At 39.1% G+C, this 14,175-nt stretch overlaps 1 protein-coding gene and 1 long non-coding RNA gene across 9 annotated transcripts in view; one reads left to right on the top strand and one right to left on the bottom strand.

The window, feature by feature from the left end:
- Positions 1 to 14,175, bottom strand: part of RAD51B (RAD51 paralog B) — a 640,680-nt gene that overhangs the window by 320,410 nt on the left and 306,095 nt on the right. The gene's annotated exons all lie outside the window — the stretch shown is intronic.
- LOC109268276 (uncharacterized) lies at positions 7,337 to 12,898 on the top strand. Its single transcript, XR_002080554.2, has 2 exons — positions 7,337 to 7,819; positions 12,740 to 12,898. It is a non-coding gene; the product is annotated as an uncharacterized LOC109268276 (long non-coding RNA).

Here is a 14,175-nt window from a genome sequence, read left to right as displayed (position 1 = left end):
CAAGGAAGGTGCCACAAAAGAAATGATTAAAAACAACTAGAGGACGATTACTCCTTTGTGACTCCTGCTTGAGAGCCTGAAATCTGAGCAGAATTCATCTCAGTTTCTCTAATGAATTCCTCTGCTGCTGTCATGCGGTTAATTCTCCACATTTTCTACTACTCTGATTATTAAAAAAAGAAGTAAAAAGGAAAAGGAGCCAGCCAATATAAACATCAAAGGGTACTCCCACTTCTGTGGCCTTCAGATATTTTCCAGAGCTGGATTGTGGGGACAAAAGAGATTGGGGAGGGGGTGGGGGGAGGGAGAGGCTTGATTTCTGTTTCCTCTGGGAGACATTGGGAAAATCTGCCCCACAAGGCTACAGTGCAAGTAGGTGGCATGTTTCGTATCACTAGGCAGCAAGGGTTTTCTCAGTGGAGCTAGATGTTCCCTTGGCTTAGCCAGAGAGCCCCCAGCTATTACTGAATGGCGGCATGTAGAGGATGAGAGCTGGGCCCTCCCTCCAGACAGTCTAGCTGCAGACACCCTCCACGGGGCCTCAGACCAAAACACTGAAGGGAGCTGGGGGACGAAGTGGAGGAGGGAGGCGGGAGGCAACTTGAGAAATTTAAAACCAGCATAACTTTTCATTTCCTGAACTTAAAGCAAATAACTGTTTGTGGTATTCACTGGAGTTTGAGTTTTTTTTTCTTTTGCCAAGCCTGTAGACTCCACAAAACATCGGTCTGAAGTTAACAAGAGGAGACTGAATGGGAATAAATGTAAAAACCTATTACATGGATATAAGAAAGTTCGGGATGGGAGAGTGACCAGGCTGAACAAGAGTTCATGTGAAAAAGATCTAGGGGTTTTAGTTGACTCTGAACAGGATATGAGCCCAACAGTGAGACTTGGCTGCTGAAAAATCCAATGCAATTAATTTAAGGCCAGATTAGCAGAAGTATGGTGCTCAGAATAAGGGGGGAAAATAGCCCCCTATGCTCCACAATGGTCCAGACACAGTTGGAGTCCTGCCTCCATTCTTGGTGCCAAGTTTTTTTGTTTTTTTTTTGTTTTGTTTTTGTTTTTTTTTTTTTCAACGTTTTTTATTTATTTTTGGGACAGAGAGAGACAGAGCATGAACGGAGGAGGGGCAGAGAGAGAGGGAGACACAGAATCGGAAACAGGCTCCAGGCTCCGAGCCATCAGCCCAGAGCCTGACGCGGGGCTCGAACTCACGGATCGCGAGATCGTGACCTGGCTGAAGTCGGACGCTTAACCGACTGCGCCACCCAGGCGCCCCTCTTGGTGCCAAGTTTTAAAGAATACACAGAAAAACTGGAGCATGTCAAGAGTGTCATGGGAAGAAAAAGGGGGTGGAAAGCATGTCACATGAGGAATAACTGGAGAAACTAGGATTGCTTCAACTGGGAAAAAAGAACTTCTTGGGTGGGTTAACTATCTGCAAATAGCTGGGGAGTCATTCTGTGGGAGACAGAGCAAACTTTTCTCTGTATCTCCAAAGTGCAGACAAATGGGCAGAAAAATAACCCAAATTAAAAAAAAATTTTCTAACAATTCAAATTGCTCCAAAATGGAATCGGCTGTTCTGTGTAATAGTTCCTTTTCCAGCATTGGAAGAGTTCAAAGTCTAAACCTGCCAGGGATGTTATGAGTATTCCAGCATTAAGTGGGAGGCTGGGCTCAATGGCTCCTTAGATTCTGAACCTGAGAACTACACAATGAAACAGCAATAACATTAAAAATGAAAGGCACCTACCTAGCATTTGCTTACCTCCTTCTCTATATGTAAGTGGGAAATGTACTCAATCATTCAACAATACCACTATGTTCTTTCAGTTTGTATTAAGAGTAAACAAGGAAAGCCTTCCTTCCTTCCAAAACAAAGGAAGCATTGTTTGTAGGAAATCCAGCATTCTAACACCCTTTCTACTATATTTATTAACCTGTTATGCTTTTTAGATATCTTTTTTTTAAGTTTATTTATTTTGAGAGAGGGAGAGGGAGAGAGAGAGAGAGAGAGAGAGAGAGAGAAAGAGACAGCACAAGTGGGAGAGGGTCAGAGAGAGAGAGAGAGAGAGGGAGAGAGAGGGAGAGAGAGAGTCCTAAGCAGACTCTGTGCTATCTGCAGGGACCCCAGGGTGTGGCTCAATCTCATGTACCGTGAGATCATGACCTGAACCAAAATCAAGAGTTGGATGCTTAACAGACAGAGCCACCCAAGCGCCCCTAGACATCAGATCTTCAGAAACACTACATGCCAAAAAAGTTGAACTTGTTTTTTACCTTTGTACTCCCAGGACCAAGCACAGAGCTTGACACAAAGTAGGTGCTCAAAGAGATTTGCTAACTGTGCTAGATGCTGTGAATACAGCAAAAACAAAACAGACCTGGTCTTACCTATCTTGGAACTTACAATCTAGTGGGAGCCATCAGTCTTCAATAAAAAGTCATAAAAAGAAACACATAAATATAAAATTATAATAAATACAAAGAATAAAAGTAAAGAGAAGAATGAGGGGTTCTAAGGGAAATCTAACTTTGTTAAGGGAGTAATCTTTACAGAGTCAAGAAGGAAAATGGGAGTTGGCCAGGTGAAAGCTGGAGAAAGGAAGACTAGTCCATGGAGAAGAAAGAATCTGTCTAAAGGTGTTGAGAGGTGGAATAAAGTGAAGTGGAAACAGAGGTAGGACCACGCAGGACCTCGCAGGCCAAGCTATCATTCCCAGATTTAATCCTAAATGCAACTGGAAGCCAAAGAAAGATTTTAAGCAGGGAAATGATAGAAACCATCCCTCTGACAGCTGCACTGAAAAAGACTGGAACAAACAACAAGCGCTGGCAGGGACGTGGAGAAAAAGGAACTCTCATGCACTGTCAATGGGAATGCAAACCGGTGCAGCCCCTGTGGAAAACAGTATGGAAGTACCTTAAAAATTAAAAATAGAACTACCACATACAAATCCAGTAATTCCACTACTGGATATTTACCCAAAGAATATAAAAACACTAATTTGCAAAGATATATACACCCTATGTTTATTGCAGCATTATTTATAATAGCTAAGATATGGAAGAAACTCAAGTGTTCATCAATAGATGAATAGATAAAGAAGATGGGGTGTATATATATATATATATATATATATATATATACACACACACACCCACACACACACACATACACACACACATACATACACACCCAGTGGAATATTACTCATAAAAAAAAAAAGAATGAAATCTTGCCTTTTGCAACAACATGGGTACATCCAGAGGGTATAATGCTAAGTGAAACAACTCAGTCCAAGAAAGACAAATACCATATGATCTCACTCATATGTGGAATTTAAGAAACAAAACAAACAAAGAAAACAAAGAGACAAACAAAAAAACAAACTCTCAGCTATAGAGAATAAACTGGCGGTTGCCAGAGGGGAGGCTGGGGTGAGGGGAGGATGGAGGAAATAGGTGAAGGGGATTAAGAGTACACTAATCATGAGCACTGAGTAAGGTATAGTATTGTTGAATCGCTACATTGTATACCTAAAACTAATATAATACAGTATGCTAATTATATTGGAATGAATGGAGGGAAGGAAGGAAGGAAGGAAGGAAGGAAGGAAGGAAGGAAGGAAGGAAAGGAAGGAAAGGATTGGAACAGTGTATTTCAGTGCAGTAGTGTGTCACAAAATAAATTTAGTTGATCATGCCGAGGATGAAAAAATTAGAGTTTTTAAAAATACCAAACTGCATCCTACAGAGTAAAGGTAGGTATTACTTCATGAACCTTTTGTTTCAGATTTACTTAGAGATACATGTATGTATGTATACTGGGGGTATCATGAATGTATTTTTATTGTGAGTCACAGTGAAAAAAGTTTGAAAGCCACTAATTAGAGGGAATCAGGAGTGAAAACTGGGAGACCGGTTAAGAGGTGAATGGAATAATCAGGATGATAAATGTGTTGAGAAGTGGATGGATCCAACACATAACCCGGAGACAGACATTTGAAAGGACCTGATGAATGTTTGCATTTCGAGGTTTCTGGCACCTTTACTAGAAAAATGAATGGATGCATGAACAAATGAGAAAATGATGATGGCACAGTAAATCTAGCTAAAATTGTAATTTTCTTCATATTTAACTATAAAACATAATCTAGCTTATTTAAAACAGTAAAAACTGCTTCTCCCTCCTTGGTTTCTTCAGTGCTCACAAGAGCTTTTTAGATATGGTCCATATCTTCTTCAACCAGAGAGTCCCAGGCACAGTCACAGCAACTGCCATGTAGTACGTGCTCAGGAATTACGTGTTCAATGGGTTAATGAGTGGAGTAAAATAAAAGTGAAAAAGTAGTTAGTCTTAACAAGAACATGACATGTCCTAGATTTCTTACAGTCAAGGAAGAGCAAATCAACTTGGGATAGATTTGCATTATAAAGCTCCACTTATTAATTAAAAGCCTCAGCTAGTTAAGTGACTGACTCTTGATTTCGGCTCAGGTCATGATCTCGCGGTTTGTGAGATGGAGCTCGGTGTGGGGCTCTGTGCTGACAGCATGGAGCCTGCTTGGGATTCTCTCTCTACCTGCTTCTTCTCTCTGCCCCTCCCCCACGTGCACATGCTCTCTCTCTCTCTCTCTCTCTCGCTCTCTCGCTCTCTCGCTCTCTCGCTCTCTCTCTCAAAATAATAGTTCCTGGCCTTCCAGTTTGTAGGCAGCCCTGTGGCACTTTGGTGACACTCTCCCTAACATCATTCTTTGTTGATCCTGGTATATATGAGCCTTCTTCTATTAAACTTCCACTCCCTCAGGGGCAGACACTGTGTCTTCTACTTTTACTGTACTGTCCATGATGCTTAGCAGTCCTGAGCACACTAGACACTTAATATTTCTTGACTGGACTGCCAGTAAGAATAACATGGAGATTTGCTGATTTAGAGGCTGCTGAACTAGACTCTGCTCCCTTCGTCAAGCTGTGTTGGTCTTGCATGCAAGTTTTATCTCCAGCCGTCTCCGTCTTCCATTACAAAATAGCAATCGCCTCTTTCCAAAATGAAAAACATTTTCCATTGTAAATTATACTTGCAGCTGTGATGTTGAAATGTTCCTCAAGCAAAGATTTTTATCTGTGCTGCAAAGGGGAAAGTGTAGCTCATAAGCTTAATTCTTTAAACAAATCCAGTAACTCTGTTCCTTTGGTCCCAGACAGGCCTCTTAGCTTGTTTGTTTGTTTTCATGTCCCATGCTGTTCACCGCACCCCCCTCCCCCTGCCCCACCCGAGGTTCCTGGTAATAAATTATTCACTGCGTGTGATCACACTAAGGCAGACTATCACTGGTGTGATGCGTATGATCTCTACCATCTCTTACAGCCAACATGCCATCCCACACAAAAAGAACGCTGAAAGGATAGATGTAAGCAGAGAGGAGGCCCAGGGTTAAGAAATTTGAAGGAGGCCTGAACAAACACATTCAGTCAGAAATGCACTTGGTCAAAACAGACTAGAGGCAGAGATCACCTTTTATTCTGGCCAACTATCTCTCTTGAGTTCTGGGTATCAGAAAAATGCAAATGATGGGTTACATCGCCCATGTGTCACTGAAAACTTGAGGTATTCATTTGGCGGACAGTATTGACTATTTTAAAGAGCACATTTTGAGTTTTACCAAGTGTTTTGCTATCAGTCTCTTAGCTGTTACCTCGCAGCAGTTCTGAGAACTCTAAATAGCCCCGTTTCCAGATATTGCTGAGAAAACAGCAAATGCATGCAACTTTGCACCGGCCGATCATCTGGATGCTGCTTACAGATATGCTCCTAGTTCTCAAAGTTTGCCTCTCATAAAGGAGGGAAATGTACCAAAATCAATTAAAACATAAGGTAGAGTGAACTAAGTGCTCCAATTATAGGTCAAAGAGAGCAGTACAAGGGAGCAGTCTTCAAGTCCAACTGGAAAGAAGGGGCAAAATTCAATGATGGCAGAAGCGTCTGAGCCTTGCCTTGAGAGATGCCAAGTGTTGCAGGAAATGAGAGAAGAACACCAAGCTGAGGTAAGAGCATAGTTCAAGCCACACAGATGTGTAAAAGCATGCTGTATTCAGGGAGCCACATGAAATCTAAATGGTTGGAGCAAAAGACTCGCCAAGAGATCATCAAATGAAGAGTAAAAGTTCACCTGAGTGAAATCCATGAAAAAGCTATCAGTAAAAAGGAAATGCAGTTTGAAAGTCTGGAAACATTTTTGAGTGCCTCAAAGAAAAGCAGCTGTCCCAGTTTTAGTGTTACAAACCCAGGGCAGGATGAAGCTGACGAATCAACAAATCTGAACACATAACTTATTACTATATTCTTAGGTTTAAAAAATCCATTTATATAAGCAATCTATTCCAAAATTAGTTCATAAAATGATTCTATCCAAATTCCTGGATCTGACTCCCCCTTTCAACAAGGGTAACTCACAAGATGTATTCTCACAAAATAAGGTAAGGATATAAAAGTAAACAAAGAGAGAGAAAGAGAGAGACTGACATTTAAAGTCGCATCCATCAGGTTGGTGGAGGGCAGGAAAAAGAGCTGTCTGGTGACATCTAGGCTGTTTACATTACCAATAGTGGAAACATATGGTTACAAACAGACACTCTGAATTCTGGAGAGCAAAATCTGTTTTCAGAGAGACAATATATAACATTTGGTGGCTGACATTTAAGAACTAATCATGTTTGGGGCCAACTGAAAGAAATTGGAGAGCACTGGCCTACTGTTTCTGTTGTCATTAGCTAAAACATAAAGATTACAATTTGATCATTTCAATTTGGAATAGAAATATCTGTTTTCAGAGAAGTCAATATATAATATTCAATAACTTTTGCAAGTCAACACGAAGTCCTCTTCTTTTCACAATGAAAGGGGGAGAGCATCCAAAAGGAAGACCTCATGAAAGGCTCCTTTCAAACAGTGGCCCTTGCTGTGTCCTCTTGATTAAGGGCTCATAAATAAAAGGACACAACAGCTGCAACTTATGATTAACCATAGTATAGTATTTCAAATAGTGAATAACATTATAGTTATTGCAACTAACAAAACTCCTTACATTGGTTCAACACATGACCTTGGTTTTGTCTGGCCTGTAGGTGACCTGAATTGAAGAGAGATGTCTGGGTTGAAATTTAACTCGGTGTCTGAAAAGCTATGTCACATGGCTGGAAAGTCAGTAATGTTGCAGTTTTGGGAACCCTTGCTCCTCTCAATGCAATTGGATGGTATGAAGATAAATCTGAGAAGAGCAGTGAAAAATAAAGCTAATTGGTCAGTCTAGGGCAGCTCTTGAATAATGTCCAAACATTTGCAAACCCTCTGAGTAAACCACTCAGGTTATTCTTAAACAACTAAGGTAACTTTACTGCCTGCCATGGGCAAGTGCCCTTTAGATTAACATGGTAAACAATTCTCGAGTGATTAATGACATACACGATTTCTCTGCCCTCTACTGAGGGCAGAACTCTCTTAAGGAGAGCAGGAAAAGGCTTTACCTCTTGATTTACAGGCTCAGACCAAAGCAATCTGAGTTTTCTCTGAGTATGGGAAGCTATTCCTGAGGAAGATATGGGCTCTCAAAAGAGAGACCACCGAAGACAAGGAAGAAAGGATCTTCCATTATCCCTTTGCTCCATTAACTATCCTCTGAGAAGCTGCCAGTGTCCCTCTAGTCTTAGTTAATTAGATGGGTTCAGGACCTAATTCTAAAAACTACTTTCCCCATGACCATAATAGATGAAAACTAAAGGAAGAGCCTGACTTTTCTCACTTCAATTGGTAAGTAATCATATCACTTAATACCTAGTTTCTTACGATAGAACCTCCCATACCTTTTATTGGGTTGTCCTATTAACTGGCCTGATCAGGTAATGGTTTCAAGCTGTTACACAAAAACTCAAGTTTCCATAAAGCAGATCCATGACCAAAGCACATATGATTAATTTTTGTCTGTTTGTCGCTAGTCCATATCTTAACACAATGTAAGATTTAAGCAATCACATATCTACTCCCAACTCTGCCAACAAACCACTCAATTCCTCCAAAAATGAACAATAACATTTGACATAAATACATTCTTTGTGAATTTACAATAACAATTTGAAAAACGATATTGTTTCTTTAAAAGCCCTGCAGTGATACAGCATTAGCTAAAATTATTTAGACAATTAATATTGGGAACTAGGAAGATACATGTTTCCCAGGAAAAAGGAGTTTGCTTAGATCTTCCATTTCATTATTACTAATGAAACGTATAACATTAACCACACAAAGAACTGAAAATTCATTAGTCACTATTTAAATCAATGGGATGAATTGCTAGCTTCTAGAGAGATTTTGATTACGATCTTGAACAGTACTGAGCACAGAATAAATCCTAAATGGGTACTCATTAACTTGAGCCAATGAACCACAGAGAATAAAAAATAATTTCTTAAGAACAGAGAGCAGAGATAAAATTTTAATCTGAACTTGTCATCTTTGTATCCCCAGAGTATGGAGTGCCTTGTACATAATTGGCATCAACAATGACTGATTATGTGAATGAATGAGCTGATTAATTAATTAATAGAATAAGGGTAGTAGTATAAGAATACTAAGACAGGCAGAGAAAGGATAAGGCCATCTAGGTCACTAAGGATAGTGAAAAAAGCAGGTCCATTTGGTGCTGTATATTGCCTATTTCTATATATACCTTTCAAAAAAAGAGTTAATCTGTTTTCCCACTGCAACAGAGTTAATGTTTTCCTCATAGAAAAATTATGAAATCTGAATGAGCTTAGGTAAAAATGTAAATAAAAGTATAAAATAAACTGTTATATAAATTTACAAAAAAAAAGTTTAAAATCTGAATTAGAGCAAGGTACTGATATTTCAGCCTGGATTTTCTAGCACAGAGAAGGTAACTAGACCAGCCTCATTTTAAATAGGGAAGTTTGTTTATTTCCTTGGAGAGCCTAATGTAAATTAAAGGGATTGATTTCAGGATCATCTTTCAAGGAAGGCTACTAAACCCTTTTGTTAAATCAAATTACTCTAAGTTTTCTGATATCTAGCTTTAAAAAATGCATAAATACCATTTCCTTTAGTATGTCAGCAACTCTTAATGGGAGAAGTAATTTTGAAATTAAATGTCATTCCAGTTCTTAAGCAACTTAAACCTAGATTTAGGAATTTAAGGGAGGGATTTGTTGCTTTTTTTTCTATTAGGAACAAATTGTCAGAAAAAGGCAGTTTGATCTTAACTACATCTCTTTTCTGTCTACTTCAAGTCTTGAGATTTATAGTTTCTTTTTTTTAAGATTTATAGTTTCTCATATAACTTTATCAAATGGGTAGAAAAATGGATGCAACTTGTTTTTATTCATAGATCCATAATCGCCCCTGAGGAAATCAATAATAATTCAGGCTGTATCTCTTTTAGGGCTAATAGCAAGGAGGTGAACAAATACAACTGGTTCCACACTCCTACAAGAAACAAACTTTAATGTCCCTTTCCCATAAAGGAATCGACACTAGACAGACTGAGGAAATTATTGTGGTCGCTCATTCATTCAGGCACTACTAAGTATCTCTGGAGCTGTAAGAATGAATAAAATATGGTTCCAAAACTCTGAAAGCTCACAGTCCAGGTACAAATTCAGACATGGCAAACTCATCAACTGTATAAAGATTTGTGCACTTTATTGTGTATAAATTATGCCACGATAAAAAAAAATTAAAAGGGTGAAGACACATAAGGCAAATTATACTATAGCATCTGAACCATCATAATAGAGAAGCAGAGAAGAGGAAAAGGCGTTTCCTTTCTTTGTCTAGGGAGTCTAGCAAAACCGGACCAAAGAGCTAATGAACATGAAAGCCTCACCTAGCAAAGAGGCTAGCAAACAGTAACCCAGTAGAGGGTAAATCAATGCAAAAACACAAAGGTGAGGAGCAGCAAGAAATACAATGTGTCTGAAGCACATGTACATGGGATGGGATGCTGGGAGTTGAGGCTAGAGAGATGGACCAAGAAAATCCCACATACCAAGATAATGAATTGAAATTCTCTCTCTAGTGACTAGATTAGGTTTGTTTCTAGGTAAATAACTCACTCATTCCTTCTTTCCAGAGCAAAGCAACATCACCTCTAAATTCAGTTAGTTTTCACAAGCTCATTGCTGGAAAGAATGACAGGGTGGAAAAAAAATTGCTTTCCTGAAATCATTACTTCAGGATTCACACTATTAATACAACGATCACAAGTAATAGATTGGCCAATATGGTCAAACCTAAAAATCTCTTGCTTAAAGGAAAACAACAACAAAAGTCGCCCTCCAGCTCCCTTCTTTATTAACTTTGTAAGGTATTTACCATACAAATCAGGGTCTAAGGGGTTCTGAAGGAATATAAGAAAAGAAAACTGGTATCAAAATCCTCCTGTAAAATATGTCCAAGATGTAATATGAGAAAATTGTGTGAAACTGTATATGGCATAGAAACACATTTTTGTTAGGACAATGAATAGTAAACATGTTCATATATGCATGGAAAAATTTTGAAGAAATATAAAAAAAGAACCATGCTATCAGTAGTTAAGTCTAAGATTATGGGAGGCTTTTTCTTTTTCTCCATAATATATCTCTTAAAGGTCTAAATTTTATAAGTATGTATTACTTTTACAGACAGAAAAACGCATGAAAGATCAATTTAATTTAAATAAAACCTTTCGATGGTGGCCTATAATCACAAAAGTTGAGGGAAGCCTGATGAGTGAACTAAGAGTTTCCATGTGAGATTCACCACCAACAAGCAGTTTCATCACATTTCTATGTGGTCAGCATGACATACCAATAGGAGAGTCTTCAGATTAGCGGGCAGGCAATTGTCATCTATCTGCCTTCTTCTATTCTCTCTCCTCAGGTTATTCAAGAACATGGTGTAATTCCTTGCTAACATAATTTTTTCTCTGTGGACTTTAAAATGATGATCTGAGGGGCGCCTGGGTGGCTTAGTCAGTCAAGTGTCTGACTTCAGCTCAGGTCATGATCTCATGGTTCATGGGTGTGAGCCCCACATCAGGCTCTGTGCTGATAGCTCAGAGCCTGGAGCCTGCTTGGGATTCTGTGTCTCCTTCTCTCTCTGTCCCTCCCCCACTCGTGCTCTGTCTGTGTCTCTCTCTCTCTCTCAAAAATAAACAAACACTTAAAAAACTTTTTTTAATTAAATGATGATCTGAAGGCTGATTAATTTATGGTCAGTCTATACCAGCCACAAATAATCTTCCATTTTTGTCTTTGTGAGAACAAATATGCATTTTGGACCTGTGGAATTTCCTCCTCTTGGAGGAGCAGCAAACCCAAATGGTGAATTCAAGAGATTCAGGATTTCTGCGTGCATTCCTGCTGCCCCTACACAGAAACTCTAAAATTTTTAAGGCTAAATCTACCCTGCTGGCAATAACCTGCCAGCATTACCTTATTAGTTATTATTCATTTTTCAAAGTACACTCTTCTACATTGTTTCATGTGATTCTCATAATAACTTTGTGAGGTAGTTGGGGCTGGTAACAATCTCCATCCTTTTTGCTCTTCATGAGTTTTACATCTTAAGAGATACTGGGCTTGGGAGGGGAAGTAAATACAAAATGAACACATTGCCACTGCATAAAATTTGGAGGAAAATAAAAAACAGAAAAAATAGAAAACCAAACCAAGCCAAAAATTATTCATAATCTCACCACCAGAGATAACATTGCTCTTTGGATGTATAAGTTTCCAATATTTCTTCTCTGTATTCCATTAAGCCCATTAGAAGATGAGAAAATTTTCAGGGTGCCTGTGTGGCTCAGTCGGTTGAGCCTCCAACTTCAGCTCAGGATCTCACCGTTTGTGAGTTTGAGCCCCGTGTCAGGCTCTGTGCTGACAGCTCAGAGCCTGGAGCCTGCTTCGGATTCTTTGTCTCACTCTCTCTCTGCATCTCCCCCACTCACATTCTGTTTCTCACAAATAAATAAACATTAAAAAAATAAAAAATAAAAAAAAAGAGAAAATTTTCACATGGCTAATGAGAGTCAAAGCAAGGGCTAACATCCATGAACACATCATACCTTCCTTCTTACTAACCTCTTCCTCTTTCAAAATGTCCAAGCATTATAAAGAAGAAAGCCTTAGAAACACAGATTTTGATATATTCATGTTTTGTTTAGATGTACTAAGTGAGCTTACCAATGGTCTTTGGAAATTAGTACCTCTAGTATAAAAACCACTGTCAAACTCAGTGATCTCTAAAATGTTCTAACTCTAATCTTCTCTGAATGAAAAATGGCCAGAAGACAGGGTCAAGAATCTGAGTCAAAAGGCTATCAGATGAGGGCAAGTTAAGTAAATCAAAATCTCATAAAAAAGGAGTTAGCCAAACTAGAATTAAAATCACAAATCAATATGTCATACATTGGAACAAGGGTCAGTCAAAGAAAGAAAAGAAATGTAAGTCTGGAAGGATGACATTTGTCAGAGATTGCTGGCTGATCACTAAACCTATTTCCTCTTCTTCTTGGACACACAGCTATATCACATTTTCTAGCTATCCCTGCAGTTCAGTATGGCCATGTAAGTCCTAGTCAATGGAATATCAATGACAATGATTCTGAGACACTTTCAGACTTGGCCCCTAAAAACCTCCCGATTCATAATCCCTCATGCTTTCTTCTTACAGGGTGACTCTGGAAGTCATGAATCTGTTGAAAATGGTAAAGCCACAAGATAGAAGGAACCACATGATGGAAAACAATTCTGCTTGGAGAAGAGCTTCATTTCAATCAAGAACATCTGATTAAACTTGATGTAAGGAAAAAATAAATTTGTACTTATTACATCATTGAAATTTGGGGGTTTATGTATTACAGTAATTAGTGTTACAGTCTCCCTGACAGGTGATGAATCAACCAGGCCATGTGGGCAAGGCCAGACTCCAACATAGTCATGGATTGCCTATCTTCCTCAGTCTAGGGCCATACCTGCTGACCAGGCTTTGATATGCAAATTCAGCATGCTGAATTACTTTCTGTCAGTGAACTTTTATTCTGAATTTCACATAGGCTAAGAAAATCAAATGACAGATGGAATCATACATGTGTTAAAGGCAAATCATGAAAAGATTCAACAAAATCCAAACGTCCATTCAAGTTTTGAGAAGACTTTGATAATGTTTTATAGAGAAAAAAACACAAAACAAATTAGAGCATATAGATTTTCCAAATCAGATATGCAAAAGGGAGAGGCATGTTATGAATTAAATGTGTTATCCCCCAAATTCATAATTTGAAGCCCTAATCCCCAATGTAATGGTATTCAAAGATGGGGCCTTTGCAAGGTAATTAAGTCATGAGGGTGGAGCGTTCGTGATTTGATTAGTGCCTTATAGGGAGAGACACAAAAGAGCTTTCTTCTTTCCCTATTCTTAGCCAAGTGAGGATACAATCAGGTGACTCTAGATGCTGAAGAGGATGTGGATAAATGGGAACCTTCTTGCACTGTTGGTGGGAATGCAAACTGGTACAGCCGCCTTGGGAAACAGTGTGGAGATTCCTCAAAAAATTAAAAATAGATCTACCCTGGGGTGCCTGGGTGGCTCAGTCAGTTGGGCGTCCAACTTCACCTCAGGTCATGATCTCACAATTTGTGAGTTCAAGCCCCACGTCGGGCTCTGTGCTGACAGCTCAGAGCCTGGAGCCTGCTTCGGATTCTGTGTCTCCTCCTCTCTCTGCCCCTCCCATGATTGTGCTCTGTCTCTCAATAACAAATAAATGTTAAAAAAAAATAAATTAAAAAAAATAGATCTCCCCTATGACCCAGGAATAGCACTGCTAGGAATTTACCCAAGGGATACAGGAGTGCTGATGCATAGGGACACTTGTACCCCAATGTTTATAGCAGCACTTTCAACAATAGCCAAATTATGGAAAGAGCCTAAATGACGAATGGATAAAGATGTGGTTTATATATACAATGGGATACTACTTGGCAATGAGAAAGAATGAAATCTGGCCATTTGTAGCAATGTGGATGGAACTGGAGGGTATTATGCTAAGTGAAATAAGTCAGGCAGAGAAAAAAAGATACCATATGTTTTCACTCATATGTGGATCCTGA

Source organism: Panthera pardus, unplaced genomic scaffold, assembly GCF_024362965.1.
Source record: "Panthera pardus isolate Hobbes unplaced genomic scaffold, ASM2436296v1 HiC_scaffold_24, whole genome shotgun sequence".
In the NCBI taxonomy this organism is placed as follows: Eukaryota; Metazoa; Chordata; class Mammalia; order Carnivora; family Felidae; genus Panthera; species Panthera pardus.
Note: the sequence above shows the minus strand (reverse complement) of the source record. Positions and strands in the feature narration are given on the sequence as shown.